The sequence below is a fragment of the Hemitrygon akajei genome, chromosome 1 (assembly GCF_048418815.1).
Source record: "Hemitrygon akajei chromosome 1, sHemAka1.3, whole genome shotgun sequence".
Lineage (NCBI taxonomy): Eukaryota > Metazoa > Chordata > Chondrichthyes > Myliobatiformes > Dasyatidae > Hemitrygon > Hemitrygon akajei.
In genome coordinates this window covers 32859965-32874296 of record NC_133124.1, presented here as the reverse complement: position 1 = coordinate 32874296, position 14332 = coordinate 32859965, and the positions used below count along the sequence as shown (strand labels likewise).

General features: G+C 43.5%; 1 protein-coding gene across 4 annotated transcripts in view; it reads right to left on the bottom strand.

The window, feature by feature from the left end:
* Positions 1–9704, bottom strand: part of LOC140725297 (transient receptor potential cation channel subfamily A member 1-like) — a 119726-nt gene extending 110022 nt beyond the window's left edge. For 2 of the 4 annotated variants that reach the window (XM_073040594.1, XM_073040620.1), the window contains exon 1: positions 9597–9704. The gene's annotated coding sequence lies outside the window, so the exon portion shown is untranslated. Of the gene's footprint in view, positions 1–3801; positions 3921–8851; positions 8885–9596 lie in introns of all 4 variants that reach the window. The other 2 variants (XM_073040603.1, XM_073040611.1) reach the window with 2 other exon arrangements.
* Between the last annotated feature and the right edge of the window lie 4628 nt (positions 9705–14332).

The window sequence follows — 14332 nt, the reverse complement described above, 5'->3', positions numbered from 1 at the left end:
CACATGAATGTGGTCGAAACGCCGGTGGGTGGGGTGGAACTGCTGCGGCGGGGCCTTGGTGTGTCGCTGCACCTTGGCCGTCTGGCAGTGCAGGCACGTTCTGGCCCAGTCACGGACCTGCTTGCGGAGTCCGTGCCAAACGAACCTGCTGGAGACCATCCGAACGGTAGTGCGGATGGAGGGGTGGGCCAAGTTATGAATGGAGTCGAACACACGTCGTCGCCAAGGTGCCGGGACGACGGGACGGGGCTGGCCGGTGGCGACGTCACACAGTAGGGTCCTCTCACCTGGGCCTACGGGGAGGTCCTGGAGCTGCAAACCGGAGACTGCGGTTCTGTAACACGGGATCTCCTCATCTGCCAACTGTGCCTCAGCCAGTGCCTCAAAGTCTACCCCTTGGGAAAGGGCGTGAATGTTAGAGCGAGAGAGCGCGTCCGCCACGACATTGTCCTTACCCGAGACGTGCTGGACGTCTGTCGTGTATTCAGAGATGTAGGACAGATGGCGCTGCTGGCGGGACGACCAGGGATCGGACACCTTTGTGAATGTAAAGGTAAGCGGTTTGTGGTCCGTGAACGCGGTGAAGGGCCTACCTTCTAAGAAGTACCTGAAATGCCGGATTGCCAGGTATAGCACCAACAGCTCCCGGTCGAAAGCACTGTACTTGAGCTTGGGTGGCCACAGGTGTTTGCTGAAAAACACCAGGGGTTGCCAGCGGCCCGCGATGAGCTGCTCCAGTACCCCACCGACTGCCGTGTTAGAGGCGTCCACCGTGAGGGCGGTAGGGACGTCCATTCTGGGGTGCACTAGCATCGTGGCATTCGCCAAGGCATCCTTCGTTTGAATGAAAGCGGCGGCGGACACCTCGTCCCAGGTAATGTCCTTGCCCGGACCGGACAGCAAGGCGAACAGGGGGCGCATGATCCGGGCAGCTGAAGGGAGGAAGCGGTGGTAGAAATTGACCATACCTACGAATTCCTGGAGGCCTTTGACCGTGGTGGGTCGGGGGAAATGACGGACCGCATCTACCTTAGCGGGCAGAGGGGTTGCCCCGTCTGTGGTAATCCTGTGGCCCAGGAAGTCAATAGTGTCGAGCCCGAACTGGCATTTGGCCAGGTTGATCGTTAGACCGTAGTCACTCAGCCGGGCAAAGAGCTGTCGGAGGTGGGACAGATGCTCCTGACGACTGCTGCTGGCTATGAGGATGTCGTCCAAATAGATGAATGCGAAGTCCAGTCGCGTCCCACCGCGTCCATCAACCGCTGGAACGTCTGTGCGGCATTCTTCAGGCCGAACGGCATGCGGAGGAACTCGAAAAGGCCAAACGGGGTGATGAGAGCCGTTTTGGGGACGTCGTCTGGATGCATCGTTATTTGATGGTATCCGCGGATGAGGTCTACCTTGGAGAAGATCCGTGCGCCGTGCAGGTTTGCTGCAAAGTCCTGAATGTACGGCACAGGGTAGTGGTCCGGTGTTGTAGCCTCGTTCAGCCTGCGGTAGTCGCCGCACAGTCTCCAGCCCCCTGTCGCTTTGGGCACCATGTGCAGGGGGGAGGCCCATGGGCTGTCGGACCGCCGAATTATCCCCAATTCCTCCATCCGCGTGAACTCCTCCTTCGCCAGTCGGAGCTTGTCCGGGGGAAGCCGCCGAGTGCGGGCATGGAGGGGTGGTCCCTGGGTCAGGATGTGGTGCTGTACACCGTGTCGGGGCATGGCTGCCGTGAACTGTGGTGCCAGAACCGATGGGAAATCCGCCAGGACCCTGGTGAAGTCGTTGCCGGACAGCGTGATGGAGCCGAGGTGAGGGGCTGGCAACTGGGCTGCACCCAGGGGGAATGTCTGAAAGGTCTCGGCGTGAACCAGTCTCTTCCTGGGCAGGTCGACCAGTAGGCTGTGAGCCCGCAAGAAATCCGCACCCAGAAGCGGTTGGGCTATGGCGGCCAGTGTGAAGTCCCACGAGAACTGGCTGGAGTCGAACCGTAGCTGCACCGGACGGGTGCCATAAGTCCTTATGGTGCTGCCGTTCGCGGCCCGTAGGGGGGGAACCGGCGCCCTGCTGCGGGTGTCGTAACTCGTCGGAGGTATGACGCTGATCTCGGCACCGGTGTCGACCAAAAACCGGCGTCCCGACTGTTTGTCCCAGACATACAGGAGGCTATCCCGATGGCCAGCCGTCGTAGCCATCAGCGACGGCTGGCCCTGGCGTTTCCCGTGGAACTGGCAGGGCGGGCGACAATGGTGGGTATCTGCGCCCCACCGCTGGTGGTAGAAACACCAGTGTTCGTTGGGCTCCACACCCCGGCCTCTGGGTTTAGCGGGCTCTGCGGCCGGGCCTGGACTGGTTTGCCGCTGGGAGCGTGGCCGGGTGATCTGTGCGATGGGCGCCCCACTCACCTTCTTGGCGTTCCACAGCGCGTCCGCCCGGGCTGCCACCTTCCGGGGGTCGCTGAAATCCGCGTCGGACAGCAGCAGGTGTATGTCCTCGGGCAGCTGCTCCAGGAAAGCCTGCTCAAACATGAGGCAGGGTGTGTGTCCGTCGGCCAGAGACAACATTTCATTCATTAAAGCCGATGGAGGTCTGTCTCCCAAACCATCCAGGTGCAGTAAACGGGCAGCTCGCTCGCGGCGGGAGAGCCCGAAAGTCCTTATGAGCAGGGCTTTGAATTCCGTGTACTTGCCGTCCGCCGGGGGAGACTGTACGAACTCCGCGACCTGGGCCGCTGTGTCCTGGTCGAGGGAGCTCACCACGTAGTAGTAACGGGTGTCCTCTGAGGTTATTTGCCGAACATGGAATTGGGCTTCTGCTTGCTGAAACCATAGGTGAGGTCGTAGCGTCCAGAAGCTTGGCAGCTTCAAGGAAACCGCGTTAACAAATGCAGCGTCTGCCATCTCCGGTCCAAAAAAACGGTTGGACCATCGGGGTCACCAATGTAGCGATGTGCTACGCGCAGCGCTGAAATTACGACACGGAGTCGGTAAACTGCAACCACGGAAAAAGTTTATTTCAAAAACACAGTCTTGCTTTAAAGCCTGTCTCCCCCCACTCGATACTTCGAGAGGCACGTAACTGAAACTCCTTGAGGCTATGTATCTTTGTCTCTGGCTCTGGCTAATTGTCAGCCGGTTCGAGTGTGCTAGTAATTGGGTCGCCACAGCACCATCAATAACTCACGCTGAGACTTAGGAAGCGAGTTATCGGCTTTTATTGACTGGAAGAATAAACAGCACTACATCCTGGGGAAAATGAGGGAGAGCAGCAGCCCACAGTCGCCTTTATACAGGGGTCTGTGGGAGGAGCCACAGGAGCAGTCAGACAGGTATATCTAGTTCACCACAGAGACACAAAGGATTGTTGAAACACCTTGATCAATAACAGTAAGCCAACATCACTTAATTTTTAAATTTAAGCTTTTTAATTAATTGCTTTAGTCATAGTAATCACCTTGTTTATGGACGCCTCGATACAAACTGTTCATCTCTGAACAATGCAGGAATAGTAGATTTCCAACTTACTGAAGGGTATGATTTGCAGGAAGTAGTTCAATGATAATTTTAAAATTTCAACATTTTATTCACTGTATTTTCAGGATTTTTTTGGAATTTACCTCATGTTTCCATGCAACAAATAATTTTAGAATGACAGCAGATGCTCTGCATATTAACGTGAGTACTTTATAAGAAGGAAAACAAATTTGCCCTGGATCAAATGTGTAAACAAATCATTTTAGCTCATGGATTTTTGAACATGTGTATGAATTAATCCAAAACAAAGCACTACATTCACAAAACCAATCTGGTTTACCGATTATCATAAACACGGAGATTCGGCAGATGCTGGAAACCCAGAGTAACACACAAGATGCTGGAGGAACTCAGCAGATCAGGCAGTATCTATGGAGAGGAATAATTTCAGGCCCAGACCTGGAAAGGAAGAGAGAAGAAGAGGGGAAGGAATATAAGCCAGAAGGTGATACTGAAGCCAGATGAGCCGTAAGGTAGGTGGTTGGGGAAGGGAGCATGAAGGTGTAGATGGAAAATGTGAACGGCTGAAGAAGAAGGAATCTGATCAGAACGAGTGGACAACAGGAGAAAGGGAAGGGTGAGGGGCACCAGAGGGGGCTGATAGATATGTGAGGAGAAGAGAAGGGGTAAGTTGGAAGACAAGGTGGAAAGTAGAAAAAGAGAGGGGGGAGGAGAAATTGCCATATGTTGGAGAAACCGATGCTTATGCCGTCAGTTCAGACTACCCAAACAGAATATGAAGCGTTGTTCTTCCATCCTGAGGATGGTCTCATTATGGCAGTAGAGGAGGCATTGGTCGACATGCCAGAATGAGTTTGTGGAGTGGGATTAAAATGTCTGGCCACCGGGATATCCTCCCTGTTGCAGATGGAGCTAAGGTGCTTGACAATGCAGTCCCCCAATCTACATTGGGTTTCATCGGAGCTTATTACTGCTCCAACACCAGCCACAGTAGAATGCAAATTATTTCCAAGTAGTTTCTAGAGGGATTGAGTAAATCAATCACATCAAAACCAAAAGCTTGAGTTCTGAATTCTTCATAATAAGACTGGAATAGTGGAATAGAAAGTTGCATACTAACTAGACAATCTTTAGTTTTATTACTGTAAGTTTATTGTAGATATGTTTTGAGAAAATGCTGGCATAAACAAGCGTGTCTAACAATCACCAAGTTTTACTTCTGAATAATTAAGGAGCTGAAATATGGGTTGACCATGACTATACATACTCGATCTGAGTGAAAAACACAAAAATGGACATTTTTTCAGCATTGTATATGCACATTAAGGCAAATTACAGGTCAGGTTTGAACTTGTTTCATCTTAACCAATAAAACATGAAACGGTAAGAATACAACTATGATATACAAGTCCCCTTTGCAACAACCATTTGCCAGATGCTTTGGAAAATTATTTGCAGAGCATTGTTAAAAAAAGGCCATTAAGCTATTAGCCTCAATGAAAATACTTAGATACATTGCAATCCAGCTTTAAATATCTTATTTACTTCAATAATGACAAGACCAATAATGGGGAAAAGCTGATATGCAAATGGTAAAAGTTTGTTCATACCTTCTCATCATGTTGCTTCAAGAGACAAAATTGCAATAAAAATTGTTTTATAATGACTGAAGCTTTTAAAAATCTGTAATCAACCAATTGTGTCAAATACTGATAAAAAATAAAATGCTATCCCTGAAATGAACCAGAAATAAAAAATATAAAAATAGTTGGATTGTTGGTTAGTACACTTAATGAATAATAAATATACCTATAGTTAACTTGTTAATTTATGTTTTTTTGTCTGATTGGTCTAATTAGTCAGATACTTTTGAGCCAATTCTTTTGAAGATTAGTATAACTGATTAGTTCTTGTTTTTTAGTAGTCCTTGGTAATTTATTTAGTTGTAGGATTTGTGTTTTAGTGTTAACTGTGCAACTAAAACAGTACTAAAACTAAATAAATCTGTACATAAATGTTATTTGCAAATAATGTGTATGTAGTTATGGTGGTACAGGTTATGTGTCTGGAATAAAGTATATGGAATTTTGGGAACACAGTGTATCCCAAGCAAAAATCTTTACTAATAAAACCCTTGTCTCTGAACTTTCTGGCTTTTTTGTTAAACTGGAACAAATTGGAGACCCTCTAACGCAAAAATGAAGTGGATGCATATCTGGACAACTTACTCCAAACCTCGGTCACTCGCTACAGAGACGGGCAGATGGCTAATATAGTAAAAGGTAAGGGAAACTTTGGTGGACCAGATGAGGATTACTAGATATTAATACTATTTGGGAGGGCAAATATACTTGCTACTTTTGAGAATCAGAATACAGTCCATTCAAATGATTGGTGGAATGCTGGACATGGCATTTTGAAGCAAGAAGTCATCCAGAAAAAGAGGAATGGAATAATAAGATAGTAGTTTTCAAGGATTCAATAGTGAGAAGAACAATCAATCCTTCTTGTAGCTATTAATCATTCTCTGTGCAAATCACACCCTCCCCACTCCCAAACCCCCTTCAAAACTCCTTTCTGCCACCTCCTACCTATGCTCCCTCTTGTTTTTGTGGAAAAAGAAACCAAATTGGTAATGAGGAGGCATACAGGAGTCAGATCGGTTGGATGGGTGAGTGGTGTTGCAACAACTTCAGCAAGCCAAGGAAGTGATTGTGGTCTTCAGGAAGAGCGGTTAAGAGTGGAACGTTTAAGCAGATTCAGGTTCTTGGGTGTCTAGATACCAGACGATGTATCCCAGGACCAACACACTAAAGGTAAAGACATTAGCTTCATTTATCACACGTATATTGAAACCTCAAAACAGACAGTGAAATGTGTTGTTTGTGTGATATGTATCCAGAGAGCTGCCTTGTGGGGATTAGAGACGGGGGACCAAAAAAGACTAAAACACCGTCTGACTCTTAGAAAAGGCGAGAGACGAAGCACGGGGTCATAAAGGGCTCCATCTTAAAGCAGCAAGGAAGACTGAAGCACCGAGGCAATTGCAGAAGGGATCAGTGATGGCTCCCAATGGAGATGGCCAGCAGATGGATCGGCCCCAGATTTGCAGTCACCCATTACAAAAGGACTAACTTTGTGCGACTCCTCTCCTCGTATGCAGATGAAAAGATGTTTCTGCTATTCTGATATTGATGTGATTTTTGGACTGTGCTTTAAGTCGGTTTCCTTCAGGTTTTCAATGTTTTCTTTCTTGTGGACGATTGGCAGGTGGGTGATCTGTTAAGTTTTTGTGTGTAAGAGGAGTGGTTGGGGGTTTTGATGCTAGAGTTGATGTTCTTTTCTGCGAGTGAGGGAGTGAGAGAGGATGATTGTTATTGTTGTTATTTTTTTCTGTGAGTGAGGAGATCAGGCACTGTTACTGTCACTGTCATTTTCTGCGGGGGGGGGGAGGGGCGGGATTATTTTTGGGTCTGCAAGTTTTGTTTCTTTTCTTTTTCGTGCCACGAAGTGGGGGGGGGGATTTGATGTTTTCTTTCATCAGCTTCCATGGTCTTTCTGTATTTACTGGCTATCTGGAGAAGACAAATATCTGAGTTGTATTGTACATGCATACCTTGACAATAAAATGAACCTTCGAAAGCGATCAGTGAGGATTGTGCTGTGTAGTCTGCAAATGTCACCATGCTTCCAGCATCAAAATATCATGCCTACAACTCACTAATCGCAACCATACATCTTTTGAATGTAGGAGGAAACCCATGTGGAACATCAAATCTCCTTATGGGCAGTGGCGGGAATTGAACCCTGATCGGTCACTGGCAGTGCAAAGTGATGTGCTAACCACCACGTTACCATGCCGTCCCAACGTAACCATGAAGAAGGCACAGCAATGGTTTTACTTTATTAGGAGTTTGAGGAGATTTGGTATGTCACCAAAGACTCTACAGATTTGCAGGAAGATTACAGTGGAAAGCATTCTGATTGGTTTCATCACGGTCAGGAGTGGAGTCTTCAACACACAGGAGCACGAGAGGCTGCAAAGGGCTCATGCAACTCCATCGTGGGCAAAACCCACGGACTTCTTCAAGAGGTGGTGCCTCAAAAACGTGGTATCAACCTCTAAGGATCACCAGCATCCAGGACATACTCTCTAACCCACACTCAATAATTCAGAAACTGTTTCTTCCCCTCTACCACTGGATTTGTGAACACATGAAAAATACCACCTTGTTCCTTATTTTTATTCATTTATCTTTGTACTTTATAGTACATTCATATCTTTGCACTATACTGCTGATGAGCAAAACTACAGTTTTGATATGTCAGTGATAATAGCTGTGATTCTGATTCAAACATTCCTCACGCTATAACAGGATACAAACTCCAGTTTCCTATCGGAGGATGCATAATCTCTCCTAAATCATCCTTTTCTTCTCAGAGAAATTCCTTTAAATTAAAGAAATATACAGTATGTCAGTTCTGACCTAATTGCGGAACCCTGTGGAAAGCAGGAACGGATGGGGGGTGGGGGGAGGAAGATATGACTGGTAGTGGGATCATTTTGTAGCAGTTGCGCATTGAAATATAGGAAATGGAGAATCATGTGTAAAAACACTTGTTTTTAGTAACATATTAATTGATTGCAAATTAAAACTCTTCCTCATGGCCTCCCATGTTGATGCAGTTTCTGAGTCAAACCACTAGATTCATTTAGGTGTATACTTACATTGAGCAGACAGGAGTTAAATTACTGCGTAGTACTCAGTTCCAAAGCTTGGCACAGAGCACTACTCAGAGATGATGACCGCTGAAGGTGGAACTCTTAAGACGAAGAAATTTTGTTTGCAATATTTATTAATTAATATACTTATTCCAGAATATTTTTTTAAATAATTGATGGCTGTAAATGTTGAATAGATAATGCCAACTAACACTATTTATAATATCTTTCCGGTGAACATCCAGTTCTTTTCATCTTTTACATCAAAAACTATAAAAGAATTAGCAATTACTTAAAAAATACTTCTTGCACCAATGTGCAGATGGGGTAGTTTCTTGAATATTCTGTGTTTCAGAAACATGTGTAATTGGAACTGGAAGTCTTACAAAAGATCCTACATTCCCTTCCTTACTATTCATGAGGAAGCTGCCTCGTGCTGTCACCACGTCTATTTACAACACCACAGTGTTTCCTTGAAGCAACATGGGTGAGAGGAAACATGATGCACCCTCCAGGCATTGAATTAGCTTATTCATTATAATTTTTAATTTGTATTTATTTTGGAATACTGATTAAAAATTTTGGTGAAAGATACCCTGGGGAACTTGAGAAAAATATTGTTAGCCAGAGAACAATTAGCCATTACCTGTAAGAATTGTGGAAAAACATCAGTGATTGCCTGCAAAAGGGAATGAACATGTTGGAAAGCAAAAGAAAAGATAATTCACAGGACTATGAGACATAAATTCAATAAGCTGAATTAAGTCCCTCCATGCTGTTACATTTCTATAATTCTAAGTTGTCATACTTAAGTTCATCTGGTCAACAGAAGCATCAAACTTGTATCATAGAACAACTATCAAAATATTATTCAAACATAATCAATTCCTTGTCTGGAACAAAAAGTGCTTAAGATCCCTCTTCAGTTGTGTAACAGATAAGGAAATATTGGAAAGCGTAAGGATAAATCAGATTTTTCCAAGTTTACTCTGAAATCTGTTCAGAGTGGGGCAGAAAACAACCATCATTTCAATTTATGTATTATTTTACAGCTGTGATTACTTTTTCTCTTAGTGACACTAAAAGCACTAAAGCGCACTTTCCAATCATTTATCCATACTCAAGTCTATTTAAGTCTGACTTCAGTTAAATTGTATTGATCTCTTTTCAGAAAAAAAACCCTTTTCACAAAACAAAATTAAAAACTAAATGGCTGATGTGTATATTTTGCTTAAAATGATGTTAAAATTGCAGAGATAGTCTGCAAAACAATATTTAAATATAAGTCATTATTTTTATAAATAATATTATCTTAAAATAAACAATCAGATTAGAAGTGCTCCTTAAACATTACAATCTAGTATCACACACTATTTTTAAAAAATACTCACATAATATTCATCTTCCAGGCATCTCAAGTTTATGCTGCAAATTAAAGTTCTAAAGAAGACGAGTCTATTTATGCACAGCAGTGGCACAAAGGCTTGCTAGATTTCCTGTTATTCTTTGTTTCAGAAGGTAGACCTACTATCTAAATGGTGGGAGGTGCCAGAACATTTATAATGCTGCTCTGCCTACTTGCTGTCCCAATGACATCATGTGATATTAACAAATGAAATCATTAATTAGAATTCCAACATTCCATTGAAAACTGAACAAAAGACAAAATAAAAACAAGCACTTGAAGAATGAAAATTAAAATAACATATTATAACAATTTTCTTATTTCAAATATTTCTTAATCAAAATAAAGTTAAATCATGGGAAAGATGAAAGTGTTATTTTACAGTGTAAGTTGCAAGTCAGGCACCAGTTCTGAAGAAGGTCTTCAAGCTGAGGTGTTAACGACTTCTCTTTCCACAGATGCTACCTGACTTGTTGATCTTTTCCAGCATATCTGAAAAAGTTGCTTTAGAGGGTTGGAGCTACATCTGATGAAGCAGTGTCAATAGAGATGGCATCAATGCTTTAAAGGAAGAATGAAGGGACCAAAAATTACCTGCAGGTCCTCTTTGGTAACAATTCTTGCTTTCTTACAATAATGGTAGCCCAATATCTTTCTATGCACTTGTACCTTCTACTAAATTGCACCCACCTAGGACTAGAACTAATATCCATAAAACAAAATTGATGGGGCACTTTCTGCCCACAAAGTTTCAAAATGTGTTATAATGTTCGTATTTCTGGTCACTGAAGTTGACCATAACACAGCATATACCAATAAATCAGAGGGGCGCGGTTTGGTAGTTTATGAGCTATGGCGAATGCCTTTCAAGATGTTTGCTTGGTGATGACTCTAGAGGCTAAAAAAATCTCAATATGCCTGTGCTCTGCTGCTCTTTGTGGCCGTCTAGTCATGGTGTCATGAGAACAACATACTGGAAAAACCTAGCAAGTCTGGCAGCATATGTGGAAAGTGAAAGAGTTCATCTTTGAGGTTGTTGTCCTGAACTGCTGAGTGTTTCCAAAATTCTCTGCTTTTATTTCAGATCTCAGCAAAGTTTCAGTAAGGGAAATCATATTGCTTGAGAACCAATATTGTTCAAATGAGATAGGTCAAATAATTTTGACAGATGGCTAGTGATGTTGGACCAGGAGGAAGCAAAGCCTGCCTTTATTCATCATTTTGTCACCCTTGAAAATGCTCCAGAGCACTATAGAGTTGAGGGATTACTAGGCAAATCTAGACACATGCACAGCATTGGGTATGATAAACACTCATCAAGTGTTCTTTGATAATGATAATTTTGGATGACAACTAAATTAACTCCTGTGTTTCCTTCTCACACTGCATTGGGATAATTTATTTGAACACAGCATCTATCTGGTCTTTCTCAATGGTTTTGAAATGTTAATCCATTTAGACAATAAGATCAAGATTGTAAGACTAAGGAGCAGATTCAGTTCATTCAGCCCATCAAGTCCTCTCTGCTATCCCATGTGCCTAATTTATTATCACTTTCAATCCCATTCTCCTGCTTTCATTCCGCAACCTTTGACGCCCCTACTAATCAAGAACCTAGCAAGTTTCACTTTAAATATACTCAATTACTTGTCGTTTGTGACAATGTCATACACAGATTTACCACTCTAGCCAAAGAGATGCCTCCTAATCTCTGTTCTAAAGGGACAACCTTTTCGTCTGAGGCTGTGTCTTCTGGTTCCAGACCCCCTCCCCCCAACTATAGGAAACATTCTCTCAACATCCATTCTATCTGGGCCTTTCAATATTCGATAGGTTCCAATGATATTCCCCCATCCCCATTCTTCTAAACTCCAGCGAGTGCAGACACAGATCAATTAAACACTCCTGATATGTTAAACCTTTCATTCTTAGGATCATTTTTGTGAATCTCCTCTGGATCTTCTCCAATGCCAGCAGATCCTATCTTAGATAAGGGACCCAAAATTACTCACGATACTGCATGTCTGATCTGACATTACATCCTTGATTTATATTCTAGTCCTAAATGCTAACATTGTGTTTGCCTTTCTTACCACCGACTCAACCTGCAAGTTAACCTTTAGGGAATACTGCACAAGGACTCCCAAGTGCCTGTGCACTTCTGATTTCTGTATTTGCTCCCCATTTAGAAAATAGTCTACACCTTTATTTATTCAACAAAAACTGCATGACCATACAATTTCCTACACGGTATTCTATCTGCCACTTCTATGTTCATTCTCCTAATCCAAGTCCTTCTGCAGATCCCCGCTTCCTCAACACAACCTACCCCTCCACCAGTCTTTGCATCATCCACAAACTTGGCCACAAGCCATCGATTCCATCACTCAAATCATTGACATATAATGTGAAAAGAGGCAGTCCCAATACATGTGGGACACGACTAGTCACCGGCAGCCAACTAGAAAATGCCCCTTTGATTCCCATTCTCGGCCTTCTGCCAGTCAGCCAATCTTCTATTCATGCTATTATCTTTCCTGTAATGCCATAAACTCTTATCTTGTTCAGCAGCCTCATGTGTAGCACCTTGTCAAAGGCCTTCTGAAAATCCAAAAATAACAACATCCACCTACTCTCCTTTGTCCATCTTGCTTATTCTTTTCAACTAGAATTGCAACAGATTTGTCAGGCAAGATTTCCCCTTAAGGAAACCATGCTGACTTCAGCCACTTTTCTCATGTACCTCCAAGTACCCCAAACCCTCCTCATTAATAATGGACTCCAACATTTTCCCAACCACTGAAGTCAGGCTAACTGGTCTATAATTTCCTTTCTTCTGTCTCCATCACTTCTGAAAGGGTGGAGTGACATATGAAATTTTCCAGTCTTCCAGAACCATTATAGAATTTAGTGATTTTTGAAAGATAATTGCTAATGCCTCCCCAGTCTCTTCAGCTACATCTGTCTGAACCCTGGGGTGTAGTCATCTGGTCTAGGTGACTTATCTACCTTTAGAATTTTCAGCTTTCCAAGTACCTTTTCCTTAGTAATAACAATAATGCTCACTTCTACCACCCCCCCCCCCCCCCACTACCGACACTCTCAAATGTCTGGCATATAGCTAGTATCTATCACAGTGAAGACTGACAAAGATATTTATGGAGTTCCTCCCCTCATTTCTTTGTCCTCCATTACTAACACTCCAACTCATTTTGAAGCTGTTCAACATCCACTCTTGCCTCTGTTTTACTCTTTATATATCTGAAAGATAACTTTTGGCACCCTCTTTGATACGTTTGTCTAGCTTACCTTCATATTTCATCTATACTCTCCTTATCTTTTCTCTAGTTGCCTTCTGTTGTTTTTTAAAAGCTTCTTAATCTTCTAACTTCCCACTAAATTTTGCTTTTCTTTCCTTGGCACCCACCTTTGAATCATTCTCCTTTTAGAATACCTCTTTATTTTCAGAATCTATTTCTACTGTGCTTTCAGTACTTCCCACAGAAACACCAGCTGTTCTGCCATCATCCCTGCTTGGGTCCTCTTCCAATCAACTTTGGCTGGCTCCTCTCTCAAGCCTCTGTAATTCCCTTTACTCTACCATAATACTGATACTTCTGACTTTATCTCCTCCCTCTCAAAATGCAGGATGAATTCTATCATATTATGATCACTGCTTCCTAAGGGTTCTTTTACCTTAAGCTCCCTAATCAAACCTATTCATTACACAATGCCCAGTCCAGAATTACCTTTCCCCTAGTGGGCTCAATTACAAGATTCTCTAAAAAGCCATCTCATAGGCCTTCTACGTCTCTTGGGATCCAGCACCAATCTAATTTCCCCAATCTACATGCATATTGAAATCCCCATGACTATCACAACATTCCCCTTTTCACACACGTTTTCTATCTCCTGTTGGAGTTTGTATCCCACATCCTGGCTACTATTTGAAGGCCTGTATATAACTCCCATTAAGGACATTTTACCCTTGCAATTTCTTTTCTCTACCCAAATGATTCTGCAATTTCTGATCCTATGCCACCTTTTTCTAAGGATTTGATTTCATTTTATACCAACAGAGCCACCACATCCCCTTTGCCTACCTCTCTGTCCTTTTGATACAAGGCATGTCCTGTGTGGTGGGGGTCCTTAATGATGGACAGTGCCTTTCTGAGGCACTGCTTCTTGAAGATGTCTTGGATACTATGGAGGCTAGTACCTATGATGGAACTGACTAATTTTACAACTCTCCTGCAGCTTACTTCAATCCTTTACAGTAGCTCATCCCAGAATATGATGCAGCCAGTCGTTATGCTCTCTAAGTAACACCTGTAGAACTTTCGGGAGACAAACCAAATCTCCTCAATCTCCTAATGAAATATAACTGCATCTTGTCTTCTTTATAGCTGCATCAATGCTTTGAGTTCCCTCATCTTACCCTTTTTGAAGTCCACAAACAGTTCTTTGATCTTACTGACAATGAGTGCAAGGTTGTTGCTGCGATACCACTCAGCTTGCTGGTACATCTTGTTCTGGGCCCTTTCTCTGAGAAAAGATGACACTGGGCAGAATCCAGAGGAGGTTCATGAGAATGATCCTGGGGATGAAAGGGTTAATGTATGACCAGTGTTTCATGGCTTTGGCCTGAACTCACTGGTGTTTAGAAGAATGAAGGGAGATCGCATTGAAACCTACCAAATATTGAAAGGTCTGGATAGAGTG